The sequence below is a fragment of the Heterocephalus glaber genome, unplaced genomic scaffold (genome assembly GCF_053883595.1).
Source record: "Heterocephalus glaber isolate CG9 unplaced genomic scaffold, H.glaber_assembly_v1.0 deba00001472, whole genome shotgun sequence".
Taxonomy (NCBI): domain Eukaryota; kingdom Metazoa; phylum Chordata; class Mammalia; order Rodentia; family Bathyergidae; genus Heterocephalus; species Heterocephalus glaber.
The window spans coordinates 48,791,429-48,812,495 of record NW_028258315.1 but is presented as its reverse complement, the minus strand read 5'-3'; the positions used below and the strand labels follow the sequence as shown (position 1 = coordinate 48,812,495).

At 44.5% G+C, this 21,067-nt stretch overlaps 1 protein-coding gene across 1 annotated transcript in view; it reads left to right on the top strand.

Moving 5' to 3' along the window:
* Positions 1-3,991: 3,991 nt before the first annotated feature.
* Positions 3,992-21,067, top strand: part of Frmd4b (FERM domain containing 4B) — a 351,908-nt gene continuing 334,832 nt past the window's right edge. Inside the window, exon 1 of the mRNA XM_087182007.1 lies at positions 3,992-4,129. The gene's annotated coding sequence lies outside the window, so the exon portion shown is untranslated. The remainder of the gene's footprint in view (positions 4,130-21,067) is intronic.

Here is a 21,067-nt window from a genome sequence, read left to right as displayed (position 1 = left end):
GGGTTGTCTTGGTTACTTTTCTCATTGCAGAGACACAATACCCTACATCCACAAGTTAAAGGAGAAAAGTTTTATTTTAGCTCAGTTTCTAGAGGTTTCAGTCCATAGTCAACTTGCTTCAAGGCAGGATGACATGGCAGAGGGGCATCACAGAGGAGAAACAGTCCAAGGGAGGGTAAGCAGCAAGCAGCAGCAGCAGCAAATCTCCTTTTCCCTTTTATCTCATCCAGGCTATAAGCCTTTCGGTGGTGCCACCCACACCTAAGGTGGGGCTTCCCATTATCCACACCCAGAACTATGCTAAACTGGCTAATCCAGTACCACACATCCTTCATTCTAGTAGCATATACCTTAAATCTATGATTGCATGAAGCTTTAGGGGAATACCTAGATATATGCCATAAGAGCGGCCAAGGGAATTTCTAGCACCATCTTGCATCAAAAGCATTCTATTATGTATAGAGCAGTTGGTGAGTTTCTGATTTGTCAACTGCAATGTCTACATTTTAGAATAAAATTGTTTTCCGTTGGTGCTCATTGCTGTCATTTTGTCCATATATATTTTTCTCATAGCAATTAAATTATGAGTTTCTGAAGGAGAAAATCTAGTTCTATTATCATTTGTCACAATATTTTTCCATGCCACCCAGATGAGAGTATTTACCGGTTATACAAAAAGTACAGGCAGTGTCAGTTACATTCCTGAAGCATGGTTCCTCTGGCCAAACCTCTAATAGAGAATGCAGATGGGTAACCAGGGCTAGACCTCAGGTAGTTCCTCTGGATGTCAACATTTCAGTGATTGTTAGTCATGGCTATATATTTATTTTACTGATGTAGCAGTTGAAACATCCTGATGCCCAAATCCCATACCCAGGGATTCTAATGTGATTATTTGAGAACTTTAAAAATGTTTTTGCCAAACTCTAACATGTAGTCTGAGTTGATAATTCTGTACTAGGGTAAAAATAAAGGAAAACATTTGGGAAGTTCTATTGCACTGTGTTTTTAATTTTGATGTTTAGGTATTTCATAAAAATTTGTTTATTAGAAGATTGAAGTGAGAAAAAAACCCATCCCTTCCCTTTTAATACTACTAATTAATGTTTATTAGGAATTTACCATGTACTAAGCGCTATTGTGTCTGTGTGAATTCACTCCTTAACAACCTTTTAAAGCATGCATTATTATTATCCCTGTTGAACAGAAGAAGTAAATGAGCAGTTCTTGAGCCCTTGATTTTTCACCTGCGAATTCTACATTTCAGGATAAAAATCATTTGTGATGATATGCTTTGCTGTCATTTTGTCTATACATACAGTGGACGCTTGACTTATGAACTCAATTCATTCCTCAGGGCTGGTTGTAACTCAGGTTGGTCAACTGAAAGCTCAGCCTCCTCTACACAGCCTTCAGAGTCTCCCTCCTGTGTACAGGCAGATCTCAGTGTTCTTAGGGAGACATTGGCCCAGGATTTCTCAATTAACCCCACACAAGAAAGGATGCTGTAATGTTCCTTCCAGAACTCTAAAGGTTAAATCTGGATCTGAGGTCATTTGGAAGCACAAGTGGCTGGCATTCGGGTCATAACTCAAGACTTTGGTGGTAAGTTGAAACTAAAGTTCTGGTCATAAGCCAAGTTGTTTGTATGTCACACCAGTTGTAACTTGAGGGTCCACTGTATATTTATCTCATAGCAATCAAATTAGGAGTGTCTGAGGGCTGAGCGGTTGAATCTTTAGAAAAACTGGGCTTCACACTTAGGTAGGACAGTCTAGGGTTTCTGTTTCTAAGCCAGCATGCTTTTCTCCATGAAAATCCAGCAAATATCTCACATTTTCAAGAAGTCATCTGGACTATACTGAATAGCCCAGACCAACCTTACTGATGTCTCTTTGTATTTTTTATGTTATAGTCTGCACCTAGTTTTATTTCCCTCCAAATATATGCCAGACACATTTTAGGTGCCTAGCCTTGGGTTCTCCAGGATTTCTGCATTTTGCCCTGCACTCTCTTTGTGTTGTTCTGAGTGACTGGGATACACATACTTCTTTTCTCTCTAGAGAAATTGTATGCATTGCTTTGAGGGCTGAGCAAGCCATTCCTCTTTGCACTGGGTTTTTTGGGCTGTTGTACACATAAGTAGCACCATGCAGTGGTTAGATAGTTGTCACTCACTACCCCTTCCTAGTTTCCTGCTCTCTGGGAGCTCAACCAACCCCTCTGAGCCTTACGTTTCTGCTCAGTAAAAGAGACATCTATTGACTCAAATGACACTCAGTGGCTCTTCACTGGGTGCCAGGTGCTAAAATTTAAAAAAAGGCAATCTTAGCCCCTGGCCTCAAGAGGCTTCCAGGTGGGTCCTTTTCTCTCAGAAGTAAATGAGATGAGGCCAGCTGAAGCACTTACACAGCTCAGGTCTGGGGGGCATGTAATTAGCCACTCTGTAAATGTTAGCTATGCATCTAATACATCTATTTAATTGAAAGCAAACAGACCACTCAACATCAGAAGAAAATTTAACTAAATCTCATCCCGCACACATATAATATTAGACATCGCACCATCTCAAGCCTCTACCATTTCAGATCTTGCTTTCTACCTGCCTCCCTCTTCAGTGCAGGTACCAGGGCCTAGAAAATGACGGTGCAGGCTTGCTCGGGCATGCGCGTGTGCGCGCGCGCACACACACACTTTTTGCAACTTGGTGATCTCTTAATAAGAGAGAGGGAAGAGAAAGAGGAGGAAGAGGAGGGGAAGAGGAGGAGAAAGAGGACAACCAAAATCAGGGTTCTAGAAACTGTGGTTTCTATAAAATATTGATACTGCATACACCAACTAAGTATTCAACAAAATGGTAAGTTACATAGTTATGGAGTTACAAGGTATTTCTTTTTTGTTTTTAGTGGTTTTACTTTGAAAAATGAATTAACTCATAGTGTATAGAGAAGTGAGGTCAGGAAAGGGACGCACATTTAAAGCAGACTTCCTCCCAGCCTTCAGGGACCTCTGTGGCTCTACTCAGCAACTCATCTACAGATACTAGAAAAATCTAGTAGGAGGCCCTCCATGAGTGCTCTCCTTCCCCTGGGCTTCCGCGCCCATTTCCTCTGCATCAGATCAAGTTGGAATTTCTGCCCTGCCTCTTATTGGCTATTTTTGCGTTAACCTCTGAGCCTTCTGAGTTTCTTCGTCTGTAAAGAAACCAACGAAAGCATAATACACTTTTGAATCACAGAATGCTTAAACGCTTGGTATGGGATAGTCTCCGTGTCTCTTCGCTTTTCCTTTCTTTTTGCAAAAGCAGACACATTATCTTTGCGGAAATCCCAGATCAAGTCCTGTCCCCAGACGCTCTGGTCCTTGGGCCCATTCTGCGCCCCCCGCACCCGCCAGAGCCTCATTCCTTTTATTCTAAGGTCCTGGGATGGTTGGAGCCCGGGGGCGGAAGAATCCAGTCTCTCCCAGCTCATTTCCGAGCTGGAGCAAAGGAGAGGCGCGGGCTTGTGATCCCAGTTCCCGCCGCTCCCGGGGGGGCCGCGCCCGCGCCCGCGCCCCGCGCCGCCGCCCGCGCCTCTCTGCGGGAAGGCGACCCGCCGCAGCCCCCTCCCCGCCCGCGCTCCCTCCCCTTCCTCCCTCCCGATACAATGGCTGGGCCGGAACAGCGCCGCAGCCGAGTCTCATTGGCAGCGGCCGCCCCAGCCCCCGGAGAGGCGGCGGGCGGGGGCAGCAGGGGAGAAAGGAGCCGAGCGCCGGGCTGACAGCGGGACGAGGCAGGCGGGACAGAGGCACGGAGGAAGCGAGCAGGCTGCACAGGGCGCATCCCGAGCGCAGATCCAAGCCAGGGCGCGCGGCGAGCGCAGCCCCGGGCCGGGGGATGCGGCGGGCGCTGGGTGCCCACCGAGCCGGGCAGTCGGGCAGCGCGGATTCCGCGCTGGGCAGGAGCGTGGGCAGACCCGAGGACGAGGAGGAGGCGGCAGCAGAGGCAGGCAGCCGCGGGGGAAGGAGCGGCGCCGAGCGGAGTTGCCAGACCTGCGCCCAGCCGGGTCCCCGGGTCCCGCGAGGTGGGCAGCCGAGACAATAAAGTAGCAGTCGACCGCTCGGCGCACCAGAGCTGGCAGCAGAGCAGGTAGGAGGACGGCTGCCCCCAAGCCCCGAGCGCGGCCTCCAAACAGCGCCACTGCGGGGTACCCCGTGCGCCCCGGGCGCGGCACGCAGGTTTGGAGACCCCCAGCGGAGGAGCGGGTCCCCTGCGCTCCCTAGCGGGACGCCCGCCCCAAGCTCCGGGTGGCTGCAGCCTGCGCTGGAGTCCCGAGGGCACTCGGCGTGGCGCTTCTGTCGCTTTGGTGGTTGGAGACAGGAAGTTTGGCGGTTTCCAGGCGTTTGCGCGGGTGGGGTTTGCACATGCGCCCCCTGGGACCCTTGGCTTTGGTTGCCCGAGGTTTGTAGGAGGCAGGGAGAAGAGCTGATGAATCCCAGATCCGGCTGCCCGGAGATACTTTCCGAAGGCAGCGAAAGGAGTGGGAGGGATTTAGCAGAGGATGCAAAAGGTTTGGTTTGGCTGCCCTTTAAAAAAAACATAGGTGTGTCGCATCCTAGCCGCTCCTGTTCTGGGCTGTTCTTCATATCTGTTTTCTTGAGTATTTTACTTTTTATTTTTATCTGGAGTGGGGAAAATAAAGATGATATTTAGCTCCTCTTTTGACAAGTGCCATTTCTTTTAGACTAGAGGGCAAATTCTTCCTGTGCCCTGGATTCCCTGAGCTCCATTACTGACCGGTGGTTGCCCTTGCTCATAAAAGCAAGAGGGCTTGAGTTAAATCTTCCCCAGCCGAGACATCAGCTGCGAGTGGAGGTCTGTCTTTCGCTCGCCTTTGTGTGGCCGCTTCCTTCCAGATGTGAGAGGGTTGGGCTGGACGCTTCTGGGTGGGGTAATAATTATCCTGAACATTCCTGGGATCTGCTAGGACTTGTAAACATACCAGAGCCAAGTCCTCAGAACTTTTCGGACTGACGTGGTCGGTTTTTCTGGTACCCAGACGGCTGCGTCGGAAGGTGGTCCCTTCAGGAAGAAAGACTGCCGTGCTGACCGCAGCTGTATTTCGGGAAAGCTGGTTCATCCATCAGAGTTTGCTCCTGTTTGCCCCAGAAGCTTACCAGCCAGTTCGGAGGATGTGTGTGAGATTACAGGGCAATCCCTGACATGCTGCTTCCTGTCCTAATGGGAAGGGATCTGTGGAGCTTCCAAATCAAATGTCTGGAGGGAAAGAAAAGCGGCTTTGCCTTACTTAACCTAGTCAAACTGCACTTTGATCTGTCGTACACACCCTTTAAAGGAGGGTGGAGGGAGAGCCCTATGTGTGTCAGGCATCCCCGTGGGCATGTTGGGGCATACTTAGTAGTCTAGTACGTGGTAAACCAAGTCCTAGAGGGAAGTGGAATAACTTGCTGTGAATCTCAGTAGGAGCTAAGGTCTGATTACAGATGCCTCACTCTAATCCAAGACCGTGCCTGTCAAAGGAACAGTACTGATGTAGTGATCTTAATGATGATGAAAATAACAAATGACTTCCATATTTTTCATAAATTTAAATAGAATAATGTTTAACAGTGACTGACACATGGGAAGCACTCTATATACTTTTGTCTCTTTAAAAAGTCGCAAACTAGGCAGCAGGTGTATTGATGAGTCTAGGATTCTACTTCATCTTTTGGGGGGGGGGGATCTGGGGATTGAACTCAGGGCCTTTGTATTGAGGTACACCCTCAGCCTGTTTTTTTATTTTGAGACACCATCTTGCTAAATTGCTAAATTGCCCAGGCTGAGCTCAAAGTTATGATCCTCCTGCCCCAGGCTCCCAGAGGGCTGGGATTACGCCTGGCTTAATTCTTCATTTTTGTATGTCTGAGAATTCTGTAGTAAATAATAACACACATGCACAAGCATTTAGAACAGTGCTTACATTTCCTAGAAGAGGGCAAGACAGACTCAGACAATTCCACAGACTTCTTAGACAGGAAGGGTTTAACATTTCTTTGTGATATCGGCACATACCAATCAGTTTATTTGCTTAAGTCCAGTCAGGCGAGTGGGATGTATTTGAACAATATGATGATGAAAAATGAAAGCATCTACCCAAAATACGTCATAGTGAGATTTGCTTGTCATTGCTGCTGGGAAAGTTCTCAGGAGAGAATTCTTCTGGGCATGCAAGTGCTTGTTTTAAACTTCACTCTGTTATGAAATTCGTGTATTTCCTTCTTGATGGCAGAAAAGTTAATGGACTTCTCCAACAGCCAGACAATTGCACTTGAACCTCACAGTGTTGGAAAAGCGAGGGAGGAGCTAACTTCACAGCCACTCCAGAGTGAAAGCAACTGAAGGTTTCTCAGGAGTATTTACCGTCCCTGCCCTCTGTTTCCAGCAAGCCTGAGAAATCTCATCCTCAATTTGATTCCACAGATTTAATTAGGGCTCTGCAGTGCTTTTGAGCAAACAAAAAGGAAGTTTTGGCTGGCTGACAATTCAAATAGGGTACATGGAAAACAATGAAAAATACTCTGTCTTATCCAGCCTGCAATATTTTATAGAACTTCATAGTTATCTTACATACATAAATAAAGGCTTGGGGCTTCTATTGCAAGTTCTTTCATTCCTTCACATTCATATTGTCTCTGTCTGCCTCCCTCCCTCTCTCTCTTTTTCTCTTTCTTGCTCCCTCTCTCTCTCCCTCTCCCTCTCTTTCCCTGCCTCCAGAGATCTGGGCTCATCACAAAGGCACCATTCTGACATGCTCAGACATTGGTGAGTTTCACTGCCATAACTAACTTCAGCCTATCGATAAATAATGTGTCTCAGCTTATCAGCATGGTTTAGGTGTTTCCTTCTTTACTTTTCTGTCTCTCTTTTGCTGTACTGGGTACTGAACCAGGCCTCCAGTATCCTAGTGCTCTCGCACTAAGGAACAACCACAGCCCTTTTTAGTTTTTATTTTGAGGCAGAGTCTTGAAAAGTTGCTCAAATTGACTTCGAAGTTGGAGTCCTCCTGCTTCAGCCTCCTGAGTAGCTGGAATTATAGACGTGCATCACCATGTTCAGCCTGTCTCCCTCTCTTCATATGTGGCTTTAGCGGTGTTTTGAAAGATAAATAACTTTTTGTAATTAATTGATTTCTAATTCACTGTGATTGTTCCTTCTCTGTTTAATGTGGGCCCTGAGCTGTCATAAGTGCCAAGATAGCATTTTTCTGTTATGCTTGATAAACCATCTAGGTAATTTAGGGGCCAATCTTATTTTTCTCAATAACCCGATTTACTGAAATTATCCTGTCATTTTTTATTTCATTCTTCCTGGTGAAATCCATTTTTAACCTAATCTCATAAGACAGTGTTTTTCAAAATAAAGGTCATAAAATCCATTTAGTGGGTCACAACGAGTATTAAAAGAATATATAACAAGATAAAAGACAGCACATCATCACATGTTGGTAAAGACTGTGGTTTTATAACACTGAGCTAGACCTAGAGGTAGGGTTGCACATACATTTTGGGTTGTTTTCAGGAAGGTTTTTTTTTGGTTTTGGGGGGGATTTTTTTGGTACCAGGGATCAAATTAGGGACCTTGTCCTTGCAAGGCAAGCAGCAGCACTACTGAGCTAAATCCCTGGCCATTCAGGAAGTTTGAAAGGCACAGTCACAGGGTGTATGAATCTGATAGTGTGTGGAGCAAGGATACAGGGTGTATATAAAACAGCTGTATGATACGTGTTTTTGCGTATGTGTGAGCTCAGGTTCTATCAGGCGGATAGACAGGACTGGCTTCCAGAGCGTCTTGCTGAGGGCTGAAACAGTGACTTCAGGATCTCATTTCTTTCTTCTCATTTCTGTAGCTCTGCTTTTCTCTGTGCATAGAGTTCTTTCTTGGATGTTGTGAGGACTGTGTAGCAATTGCTAGTTGACATGATTTCAGGTTCAAGTCTAACAAAAAAAGAATAAACTCCCTGCTGTTGCTTGGGTGTGATGTGAATGTGTCCCTGCAAAGCTCCACATGCTGGCAGCTGGGTCCCCAGTCTAGCGATGTAGGGAGGTGGTAGAACAGTTAAGAGGCAGGGACTGAGGAAGGTAGTTAGGTTGTGGGACATCGCCCTCGGAAGGGAGCGGTGTTGTTCTCATAGGACTCAAGTTGGTTCCATGGAGAGTGGGCTGTTATAAAGAGAATAAGCCTAGCCCCACAATCTCTAGTTCCTGTCTTGCCATGTGGTCTCTTCCACATGATCCCCCGCCATTGTAGGGTGTTGTGGCCATGAGGCCCTAACTAGACAGAACAGATGGGCTCACCTGATACTGAACTTTCAGCCATGAAAACTGTAAGCTCAATCTTAAACCTCTTTTTTTTATAGAATACCCAGCCTTGGCTATTTTGTTATAGCAACAGAAAATGGACAAAGACAACCCCACTTCCCCAGTTGTTGAATAGAAAGTCTCAAAATTTGTTCTGCTTAGCCTCACTGGCTTGTCTGTTCTGAATGGCTTCTGCTGAGGTTGAGGGCTGTGCTTCAAAGATTTAGAGGTACCCAGACTCTAGGGATTAAGGACACTGGTGGGTTGGACTGCCAATGAATACAATTGCTGAAAATAGGGGGAAATGCATGACAAAGAAGCCAGAAATGAATATTCAATGCAGTGTAAAAGTGCCTAATGAAGATAGAAATTCCTCTTTTCTTCTTAGTAGTGGAAGATGGGCTGAGTTATATTGAGGCAAATAGGTTATGGATATTGTCCTCATGTGTGTGAGGGAAACTCAGCTGTTACTTTCACCAGTCAGTACCAGGACTTATGAGAGCAAATGCAGAACAAGTCAGATAGGTAGGAGCTGCCTTACTTTCCAGTAACACCAAGGGAAAACAGCTAGGTATATCAATTAAAAACTTACAACAGACCGAAACCTCTTACAAGGGTGATCACAATCCTTTTTGGATTTATGTGCAGATATTGGAAACATTTATTTAAATCAATTTATTGTGCTGTTGTTGTGTGCTGCTGTTATTTAAATCAATTTGGTGAATATAGTTATTTAAGTAATGTCTTAGAGGAAATTATTTGATGAATATACTTCCAGAGCCCCAAGACAGACAAACAAGCACTCTAGTCTGCCACTTCTTGAGGTGTTTATTTGGGTCTGTGTTACTTTGACCTTGGGAAGGTGTTCCTTCTAATTATTGTCCATCACTTCATGTACAATTAACCAGTGGGAAGAAACCCCTAATCATATGTGGCTGTGAGCATAAAGTTTGCTCTCAGTGGAGATGCTTACAAGTAGGGTGGTCCTGCTGGCTCACCCAGGCAGTACTGGGTATGGGCTGAGCCTTCAGTTTGGACAATAAATTATTTTGCCACTCCACCTGTAAGGCCATTTTAATGGACCATGATTAGGGGTCAATTTAATATATTAAATTATTTGATAAAGAATCTCTTTCACAAGGAAACCCGAAATGATAATGTTTAAGGAGGCATTCTTGTGTGGTAAAAGGATAAAGGACATCTAGAAAGTGTCTGGTAATAGTCTGGTAGTTCTTAACCCTGGGTGACTTTTGTCCCCAAGGGATGTTTGTTAATGTCCAGAGAAATTGTCGGTTGTCACCACTTGGGGCAGGATGCTGCTGGAATCTAGTGAGTGGAGGGCAGGGCTGCTGCTGTGCACAGATGGTCCCCACATGGAAGAGTCACCCAGCCCCAATGTCAATAGTGCTAAGGAGGTGAAACCCTGGCAGAGTGAGTTACATTTGAAGGGGAAGGAGGAAAAGTGCTCGGAAGCTTCTGGGGAACAGAATGACAGCTACATAGATGTTCACTTTGAGGTAGTTACAGAACTCTAGGCTTCTACTTTGTATTTCAAGTTATACTACAAAGCTATAGTGATACAAACAGCATGGTACTGGCACAAAATAGTAGACCAATGGAATAGAAGACACAGCAACAAGCACAGGCACCTTTAGCCATCTAATTTTTTTTTTAAAGGGGCCAAAACATATGTTGCAGAAAAGATAGCTTCTTTAACAAATTGTGTTGAGAAAAGTAGTTATCCATATGCAGGAGATAGAAACTGTATTCATATCCCCTGCACTAACATCAGTCAGAATGGATCATCTACTTAAATATAAAAATGAACACTGAAACTGCTGAAAGATAATTTAGGGGAAATACTTGAAGCCATGGAGACAGGCAAGGACTTCCAGAACAGGACTCCAATAGCACAGAAAATAATACCAAGAATCAACAAATGGGATTACCTCAAATTTAAAAACCATCTGCATAGCAAAGGAAACAATCAATGAGGGAAGAGACAGCCTACAGAATGGGAGGAAATTTTTGCCAGCTACTCTTCTGATAAAGGGCTAATATCTAGAATAAATCGAATAATAATATTCTATTTATCTAGAATAAATCATAAATTCATCCATATTAACCCCCAAAATAAATGATTCAATTAAAAAAATTACAAAGGAACTGAGTAGACACTTCTCCAAAGAAAAAAGTAAAGATGGCTAATAAGTACATGAAAAAATGTTCATAATCTTTAGCCATTAGGGAAATGCAAATGAAAACAACTCTGAGATTCCATTTTACCTTAGACAGAATGGTTTGCATCGAGAACACAAAAAGCAACAAATGCTCGTGCAGATGTGGGGTAAAACGAGCCCTTTATACATTGTTTTTTTGATTGATTGACTGATTGATTGATTGATTGATTGATTTAGAAACAGCCTCACTATGTAGTTCAGGCTGGCCCTGAACTCATTATGTAGCCCAGGCTGGCCTTGAACTCTAGTGATCCTCCTGCCTCAGCCTCCCGATTGGTAGGAATACAGGCGTGCACTACCACACCTGACCCCTCCTATATTATTGGCTGGAATTTTTAAAAATGTACTCATATGTTATACTTTGAGAAAAAATGTGCTTGCCATAGCCAGACTCAAACTCCTGATGACTAGCGGTGTCTCGGGTGGATGTAAAGGCTCAGTAGATAACAGAGCCCATGGTAACAAGAGCAGTTCATGGTTGCCAGGTGCTCTTCTGTGAGGAGAAGGAGCAGTGATGCCATGAGTTGCCTTCAGTCAGTGCTCACAGGTGGTAACTCTTAACCCATATTGGTCTATTTTCTGTTTTTATAACAAAGCATAGGTGGCTGGGTAAGGTATGAAGAAAGCGGATTTATTTAGCTCACAGTTCTGGGGATTCAAGAGCATGGCACAGGCTTTCACTCAGTTCTGGTGAAGGCTCGTGGAGAAGGCATCACGGCAAGAAGGTATGCAGGTCTGAGAGATCACAAGGAGAGACAGGAAGCAGGAGAGTGGGACAGGGCCCGGGCATGGCCCCCACTTCTTCCTCTGGTACTGAGGATGAAAGCCAGGGCCTTGCTCAAGCTAGACAAATGCTCTACCATTGAGCTACATCCTTGGAGCTTTTTATTTTTTACTTTGAGACGGTGTCTTGCTAAATTGCCCAGGCTGGGCTTGAACTTGCAATCTTCCTGACTCAGCCTCCTGTGTAGCTGGCACTACACATGTCCCAGATTCCTGGCATTACATGTGTGTACCACAGCACCCAAATAAGCTTGCTGTTTTTATAACAGTTCATTCTTGTGGTCATTAAAGCATTAAACCCTTTCAAAGTCAATGCCCTCAATGATCTAATCCCCTCCCACTTGGCCCTACCTCTTAAAGGTGCCAGTGCCCCCCAGTACTGCCACACTGGATTCACAATACTGCCACAAGCTTCCAACATGTAAATCTTTAGGAGACACACTGAACCCGCATCCAAACCACCAGACCTCCCCGCCTCCTAGTACAGCTAAGGAAAATGATTCTGAGGCTGCCACTTGGCTAGAAGAATCACATGGTGGTTGTTGGCTTGACAAGGTCTGTGTGTAGACTAGTATGGTATAGAGAGGCTGCATAAGTCATTGCAACAAATGCTGCTTCTGATGTCCCACGTCCTCCTAGCACCACACAGTCTGCTCTCAGATCCACCTGGGCCACTTACTAAATGTGTGCTTTGGGCAAGTGGCTTGACCTTTGTGCCTCAGTTTCCTCATCCATAACAGGGGGATAATAAGATTTTCTACTTCACTGGGTTATTGTGAGGATTCAATGAGAAAATATAAATTGTTTCACACTGTGCTCGCTGCCTGTTAAAAACTTGCTAAATGGTATCCATTATTCTTTTGTGCTTTGTAACCGCAAGGGAAAATAACACTAGCTATTATTCGTTGGACAGCAACTACGTGCTAGATTTCCATCTAAGCATTTTCCAGTTACTGTTTTCTTTCTTCTTAACAAATCCTGTGAAATGGGTATGATGTCCATGTATTGTTCTTACCTTCATGTTACAGATAAGGAACATTGAGACTGAATGAAATTAGCAAGTAATAGAGCCTTAATTTTAACCCAGGTCATTCTGATTCCAGAGCCTCTGTTCTCATTCATGATGTCACATTGTTTGACTTGGAGGAAAGCTGGGGTTAGATCAGCATAGATCAGAAGAGGCTACATGACATGACGAGTTATAAAGGGACAGTGCAGGGACACAACCAGGTTTTCTTCCTCTGTATCTATTTTGAAGACAAATTTCCCCAGCCCTTGGGGCATCTGTGCTGGTGGGAGTGGACATGGGTCAGGGATTGGGGAGATGTCTTCCAACCCAGCTCCAAGGAGTCTAGAGCTTCATTTACTCAAGTGGGCCAGGTGTATGCTTTGGGGGTATATGAATTAATTTTGTAAACATTGTACTTTAAAGGCTATCTGTTTTAATGTGTATCAGGAAAATATTTCATCTAGACCTTCCAATCTTATAAAAGATGACACTCTTTCTGTCTTGTCAAGTAAATTATTAACAGGTTGGATTAAATTATTAACAGGCATTGCTTAGGATGAGGCTAAGAAAGAGTGTCCAGGTAAAATAATTTTAAAACACATATTAAGTAAAATACAGTGTAGATAGTATTGAAAATGGCAAAACCCCTGAAGGGAAGGTATGAACGACTGAAGCATGGGAAAGGCCAGAGGAGAGCGGTCCTTAACTTAGTGCACACCAACAACCTGGGGATGGTTCCTGCCTTAGCAGATCTGGGGAGAAGCCGAGCCTGCTTCTGACAAGCTCTGTGTGATGCCAGCAAGGCTGCTCTGGGGACCACACTGTTAGTAGCAACAATCAGGACCTGGGAGACTTGTGGGCATGTGCTGGGGCTGTAGAGGACACAAAGACACACAGGCAGTCTCGCTTCCTAGAAGCCTCGTGGAGGTGGAGTGATCAGGTGTGAATGAACCTGGAAGTCCAGCTGTCCCCGCCATCCTAAGTGGGGCTCCAAATATAAGAAGGTCAAGTAACATCACTGGCCCCAGGGCTGCAGTGGCATGGGAGGAGGGGTTGGGTGGCCTGGGGTTTCACTGGGGCCTTAAAGGTCTATAGCAGCAAATGTGGAGTTCCAGGACAGGACTGATAAGTAGGAGGGAGGACACAAGAAACGGGAAAGACAGGAGGAATAAAAGCTTAAAGCAGGCAAAGTGAGAATTGACCTGATCAACATGGAGTCTGGACCACTGGATCAGAATAGCCTCTGTCCTCAAGGAAGCAGCCCCACTTCCTGGTGAAGATAACCACCATTTATTGACCCCCTGGAAGTGCCAAGCCCTTGCTAAGAGCACTTCCCACACAATATTTCATTCATCTCCACAAAAACCCAGTGACCCACATTTTATAGAGGTGGAAACCCTGCCCTGGAAGGCTTCATGACTTCACAATCACACAACTACTCAGAACCCAGTTTCTGCATTCTGCCACCACGCTGCCAGAGACTTCCCTCTTTGTTGTCCCCGATATTCACAACAGAAGAGCATGGCTTTCTCTCCAGAGAGCATGCCTGCCAGGAGATTCTGGTGGCTCATCTTGTCTCAAATTGGAATGTTGCTCCTACAACAGATCCTAAGAAAACTTGCAAGCACACTCGCCAAGCAGTTTGTCCTTAATCATTATTTATAGAAGATGATGTTCTTTTCTGATTTTCTCTATAAACTATTAACAGAGTGATGTTTTCAGCATTGTGATATTATGTGGGAACTAAGTACAAAAGTGCCTCTCAAGTAAGCACTGCTTGTTTTGTTGGGATGAGGAGGTGCTTGGCTTTAGAAATCACCGAGTAGCCTAGGCAGACAGTTATTGGAAATAATGATGCCCTGCCACAGCATGGGGCCCATCACAGCCCCTCCTGATTCAAACGGTCTTTCTGGAAATACCAGCATCCATCTTCCAGCTGGTGCTTACAACAGCCCACAGCGTCAGTGGGGAACCAACAATGGATGAGGCCGAGAATTGTTTTCGCGCTTCCCTTGTTGCACCTGACTGAGCGCAACGCATTAATCCAGCTACTGCCCAAGGGGCCATATGTGACCTGAATGCCAGACATCCACACAAGTGAGAGAGGGTTCTTGCCAGCACGGCCCTGCTCATCCAAGTTTAGTACTGTGGCAGGGTTCTGTCAGGTAAAGGTGAGAAGCAGGAGCGGCAGGGGGGACTAGAATAGTACTGGACGGGGAGAATCGGGAAGGCTGTGTCGTGACCCCACCTTAGCAGCAGTCTGATGTGAGGTGTGCTAATTAGGTCCCTTGATTTGTCACATGGGTGGTGACACTTGAGTCCTTCGATCACCAAGTCTTTGAACCAGAAGTGTGCTGTTCACTTAATCTGCAGCAGTACACTTTTCTCACTTCAGCTTAAAAAAAACAACCCAAGAAATGCCTTAAAATGGGTTGCTTAAATGGGTGTTGGTGGGAAGTTTTAGTGCAGTTATTTGCTGTGCAGTGAAAATGGTGTTTGGATCCAATAAGCTTTGAGTATTCAGGCAAATCTTAAAACAGGAGGTTGTGGCTTGTCTAGTAAATCAGCAAAGATAAGGGTATTTGAGGCCATCACAGATGAATGAATTGCATCCATTTCAGTGTGCAAAGTGAAAGGCAAGATCCTGATAAACTAATGAAAACTGTGTGGGCCTAGACTAGGAACACAGAGCCTGCTCTCAGTGGGGCTGTAAGGCTTAAATTGAGGGCATAGCATGATCATTTGCTCTAACTGTGTTAAATTAATTCAATTTGTATTTTAAAGAGAAAATGTTTTTTATGTACCTCTAACTTCCCAGTCAAGCTGCACTTTCCCTGCCTAAAAAAAGACTGGGATGTCCGGTTTACTAGAGGTCAAAAGTTTGGTTTAAACAAAGAAAAATAAATCATTTTTGCAGTGATTTAGCTGTTTTGGAGATTTCGCATCCTGAGTGTTTCTCATTGTGCTTTTTTAGCACGCGGCTTAAGTACACTTGAAAATGCAGCCTGAAAATGACTATTGGAATTTTTAAGATCATAGAAAAGAAGCTGTGGAAATAAGATGATAAAGGATATTAAAATTGAGTTTGTCAGCTGGTGTTCATGCTATCTGATGGATGCCTTTTCACTGTGCACTAAGAGAGAGAAGTGTAACTTTGTCTCCTCAGAATGTGCAAAGCAAACTTTTTTCCCACCCTGTGTACAGTTTCATGTATACAGCATTGTCAAGAAATAAGTACATTTTGTGGTAGTGGGGACTGAACACAGGGCCTTCCCACTGAGTTACACCCCCAATTCTTTCTTTTTATTGTAAAACAGAGTCACAAAATTGGCCAATTTTGGGCTCTAACTTGCAATCTTCCTGCCTCAGCCTCTCAGAGTGCTGGGATTACAGGTGTGTGCCACCACCCCCTGCTAAGAAATAAATGCTTTGTTTCACTTAAGTGATTTTTCCAACTAACTAAAGCTTACCTCTTTGTGCCCACATTATATTGAACTACCCTTGATGCAAATGTGCTTGTTTTTTTCCTTTGGACTATATTAAGGTTGTTCCATTTTTCCTGTAGTTGGGTTCATCATGTTAAATATTGCTTTTTGCTCCTTACTATAATCCTGTTATTCGTTGACAACTGAATTTTGGGGGGTGAAGTGCCTCTTTATGAGTAATCACAGCTTTGGTCCCTTTGTTGTTACTCTTATCTCAGGCAGCATGTTGAGAACTTCATATATGTTGTAGCCTTCCACTAATCTGTCCAACATCCTAGGAAATAAGCATTTTTATTCCTCCCATTATACAGGTGAGAAAATTGAGGATTAAGAGTTCTGTAGTAAGTGGCAGAACTGAAATTTGAACCTGTGGCTTTAACCTCAGCATACCTATTATCGGCTGTTAATGAGCTGCTGCTTTTCATTTGGTGCACCCCTTCTGCCCCGGTTTGGGTATTTCTGGCCCTCTTCTCACTTTACAAACCTTCACCCTGGTGAGGGCTCAAGATTAGGTCTGCACCTCTTTTGTGGGGCATTTTGGATGTCTTTTCCTTAGCAAGTTGTGAGGGTATTTTTGCTGATTCCTGGGCTCCCAGACATCTGCACAGTTGCAATTTCTGGAAGTCTAACCTGGGAATTCATCACTGGGTATGCCAAAGCTTTGGGTGGGATTATAGGATTTTCTACATTATGATTAAGCAGCAGCATCAAGAAACCTGCAATCAGAGGAGCGCTCAGCAAGTCTCTAATGCAGAAGTTGGCAAAGCTCTTCTGCAAGCATCTAGAAATTAAATGTTAGGCTCTGCAGGAACTATGGCCTGGGTTGCCCTGCTCAGCTCCCCTTTGTAGGGCAAGAGAGCCACAGAGAATATATAGAAGAGAGGTGGAAAACCTATGGCACCTGTGCCACAGCGGGCTGTTTGTTATCATTGAAAGCACTAAAAGGTTCGCCATCACTGACATAGAATAATGGTAACTTTGGTGTGGGGAAACTTTATTTACAGAAAAACAACAGAGGGAAGGAGTGGGCCCAGGAGCTGTCTTTTGCCAGCTCCTTTCTAATAGGAAAAGGACCAAGTAGGGTATTAAAAAGTCAAGTAGGTAGGTTGTTGAGGGGCAGGGTAGAGGACTGGGCCCGGGAGAGGATGCCTGAGTTTGTCTCTTAGCCCAGCACCAATGATTCTAATTTAGGTGAAGACTCTAGCCCCTGGCCTCCATGTTACATCTCTAAGATTGGGAAGCTGACTAATAGGCCTTACCTCTGAAAACTAACAGAATTATAGTCCTGCTTCACTTCTTGACAACCTGCACAACATATCATTAGGTGAGTTCATCCAGTAGACTCCACAGAGCACACGTACAGGCCGGGAGGGTGCAGATCCCTCCTGGAACCATCAAGAGATGGAATAAACACAAGCTATATGGGGCTGCTGCCTGGGTAACACATTGCTGTGTAAATAAATAGTAGTACATTCTAAAATAATGATAAAAAGTATAGCAGAGTAAATACATAAACCAGTGACACGATTACTGTCAAGTGTTATGCACCATACATAACCGGGCGTGCTACCTAGGAGGCACAGTGGGTTTGCATATGCCAGCATCACCACAAACATGTGAGCAGTGCCCTTCAAAATATTCCATCAACCATGACACCAGCCCATAGGAATTTTTAGCTCCATTATAATCGTATGGGACCACCATTAGATATGCAGTTTGTTGTCAACTGAAACATCGTTTTGTAGGGCGTGACTGTGCAGGCAGGTGTGCTTTGATTTTGTTGTGTTTTGCTTTATTGCATTTGTTTTATTTGCAGAGGTTGCATTTTTTACATATTGAAGGTTTGCAGCAACCCTGTGTAGTGCACATCCGTGAGCATTGTTTTCCCAGCAGCAGGTGGTCACTCAGTGTTTCTGTACCACATTTTGGTAGTTCTTACAGTGTTTCATACTTCTTCACTACTCTTATATCTGTGATCAGGGATCTTTTGTGTTACTGTTGTAATCGTTTCCGGGTGCCACCAATATTGCCCCTATGAGACAGCAGACTTAATCTGGATGTCATATGTGTTCTGACTGAGCCACCAACCAGCTGTCCCCATCTCTTACCCCCTTCCCATGCCTCCTATTTCCTAAGACACTTTTGACTTCTAAATTAGGACAATTAATAACCCTACAATGGCCTCTTAAGTGTTCTCTCACCTTAAATTTTAAAAAAACCCAGAAATTATTACACTTAGCGAGGAAGGCATGTCAAAAGCCAAGAAAGCCTAAAAGGTAGATTTTTTGCACTACCTAACCAAGTTGCAAAACCAAGGAAAAGTTCTTTAAGGCAAAGTGCTGTTTCTATGATAAGAATGACAAGAAGGTAGAACATCCTTGTTGCTAATATGGAAAAAGTCTTAGTGGTCTACATGGAAGATCAGACCAGCCACAACTTCCCTTAAGCCACAGCCTAGTCCAGAGCAAGGTCCTAATCTCTTCAATTCTGCAAATGCTAAGAGAGGTGACAACGCTCCAGAAAAAGAGTTTGGAGCTAATAGGGGTTGGTTCCTAAGGTTTAAGGAAATCAGCTCTCTCCATCACATAACAGTGCCAGGTAAAGCTGAAGGTGTTGATGGAGAAGCTGCAGAGGGTTCCCCAGAAGATGCAGCTGATGCGTGGGTGCAGGTGGCTGCACTGAATAACAGAATCTCAATGTAGATGAAACCATCTTATATTAGAAGAAGATTCCATGTAGGACTTCATAGCTGGAGAGGATAGGTCAGTGCCTGTCTTCAAAGCTTCCAAGGGCAGGCTGACCCTCTTGTTAGGCTCTAATGTAGCTGGTGGTTTGAAGTTGAAGCCAGTGCTCATTTACCATCCCCAAAATCCTGGGGCCCCAAAGAATCTACTCCCCCTGTGGTCTATAAATGGAACAACAAAGTCTAGATGTCAGCACATCTGCTTACAACATGGTTTACTAAATATTTTAAGCCCACTGTTGAGACCTACTGCTCAGAAAAAGATTCCTTTCAGAATATGACTGCGGACTGACCATATACCTGGTCCCTCCAGAGCCTTGATGGAGATGCAAAGTCAGTTATTGGAAGGGAAAAAGTCAATCCTTTTGGAAAGGATTCACTGTTCTGAATGTTTAGGAATGTTGATGATTCAAGGGAGGAAGTCAAAATAACATCAACAGGAGTTTGGAAGTAGTGTGGTTTGAACCCTCATGGATTACCTTGAGGAGTTCAAGATTCTAGAAGAGGCAGTAGCTGCAGATGTGGCAGAAACAGCGAGAGAACTAGAATTAGAAGTGGAGCCTGAGGATGGAACTGCACTGCCACAACCTCATGATAAAATTTTGATGGGTGAGGAGTTGTTTTTTATGGATGAGCAAAGAAAGTGATTTCTTGAAATGCAATCAACTCATGGTGAAAATCCTGTGAACCTTGTTGAAATGCTAATGAAAGATTTAGAATAGTCCATAAGCTTAGTTGGCAAAGCTGCAGTGGGATTTTAGAAGACTGAGTCCAGTTTTGATATAGGTTCTCTCATGAGTACACGATAGTATTGTGTGCCACAGAGAATTCTTTCAGGAAAGGAAGAATCAGTTGAGGCAGCAAACTTCATTGTTGTTGTATTTCAAGAAATTGCCACAGTCACCCTAGCCTTCAGCAAGCACCACCCTGATCACCCAGTGGCTCCTGACATTGAGGCCAGGCCATCCACCAGCAAAATGATTATGCCTTACTGAAGGCTCAGGTAATCATCAGCATTCTTAGCAATAAAGTATCTCTAAGGTATATAAATTGTGTCTGTATATCTACTATTGCACATTTAATAGAGTGTAATATAATGTCAACATAATTAACTAGGCATGGTGGTGTAGGCCTGTAATTCCAGTACCTAGGAGGCTGAGACAGGAAGATCATTGTGTGTTCCATTGTGCTGGGCTATAATGAGTTCTAGGCAATCCTGAACTACATACCGAGACGGTGTCTCAGCGGCCCCCCCCATGTCAACATAATTTTTATGTGTGCTGGAAAGCCAGAAAAAAAATCTTGTAACTTAGTTTCTTGTGGTACTCACTTTATTGTTGCTGTCTGCAAGCACACCCTCAGTATCTGCAAGGTGTGCTTACCTTTGTAAAGCACTTGAAAGGGCACCCAGGACAAAATATGTGCTGTGCAACTTTTCATGAAATTAAACAGTGTGGGTGAAGAAGTGCCATGGCCTTATAGGTCCCAGACACAGGTTAACTGGCAGGGTCCATCAGGCAGGTTGCTGTCCTCTGCAGAGGGGTTTCTTCCTCTGTCCAGTAAGGGGGTTAAATGAGACAGATGGCTGCTTACTGGTTGTTCACTGGCTGAATTCTGCTTACAGATATGCTCGATTGGTTCCTAGACAGTTTTGTAAATATTTCAATGGAACAGAAGATTCCGCAGAAGAAACTGGATTCCTGGTTTCTTTCAAAGATTCCCAAACTCTGCTAGATGTGGTGATGCACGCCTATAATCCCTGGGAGGATAAGGCAGGAGGATCCCAGCTTCAAGCCCAGTGTGGGCAATTTAGGGATTTATTGAGATCCTTAAAAATAAAAAAAAGTAAAAATAAGAGCTGGGGATGTAGCTCAGTGCAAAAGCCCTGGGTTCAATCCCCACCACCACCACCACCACCACCACCACCACCACGAGAAAAATCCAAAGCTTTAGCAATAATGGCTGCATTCCAGCATGGTAACAGATAGGTGCTGAGTCATGGTGTTCAGTCATAGTAGCGTTTTGGTTCTGTCACTGATTGCTGCAGCAGATGCTGTGAAAGGGTGTTGCCAGGGCCCAAGCCACATCCTGCTCCATGTCACTTTAGTGTGTGCCAGCATGACTTTCCATTGCTAGCTTGCAGTTTCTTTGTGTGAGGGCCTTTTTCCATGGAAGTGATATTAACTGCTCTACCTTTATCCTTCATTGATAAAGGGGGTTTAGCATATAGATACCCTAGGCTCCTTGCCCATCTGGTAGAATAACTACAGTGTATATTTGTTATGCTTTGGATGTAAAGTATCCACCAAAGAACTCATGTGATAGAGGTAGCTTCCTGATCCAGCAGTGTTCAGAGGAGGGGTCTTGAGAGGTGATTGGATCATGAGGGCTATACCTCATCTATGGATTAATCCACTGATAGTTCACAGGTGAGTGGGCTATTAGGCAGTGGGGCTCAGTTGGAGGA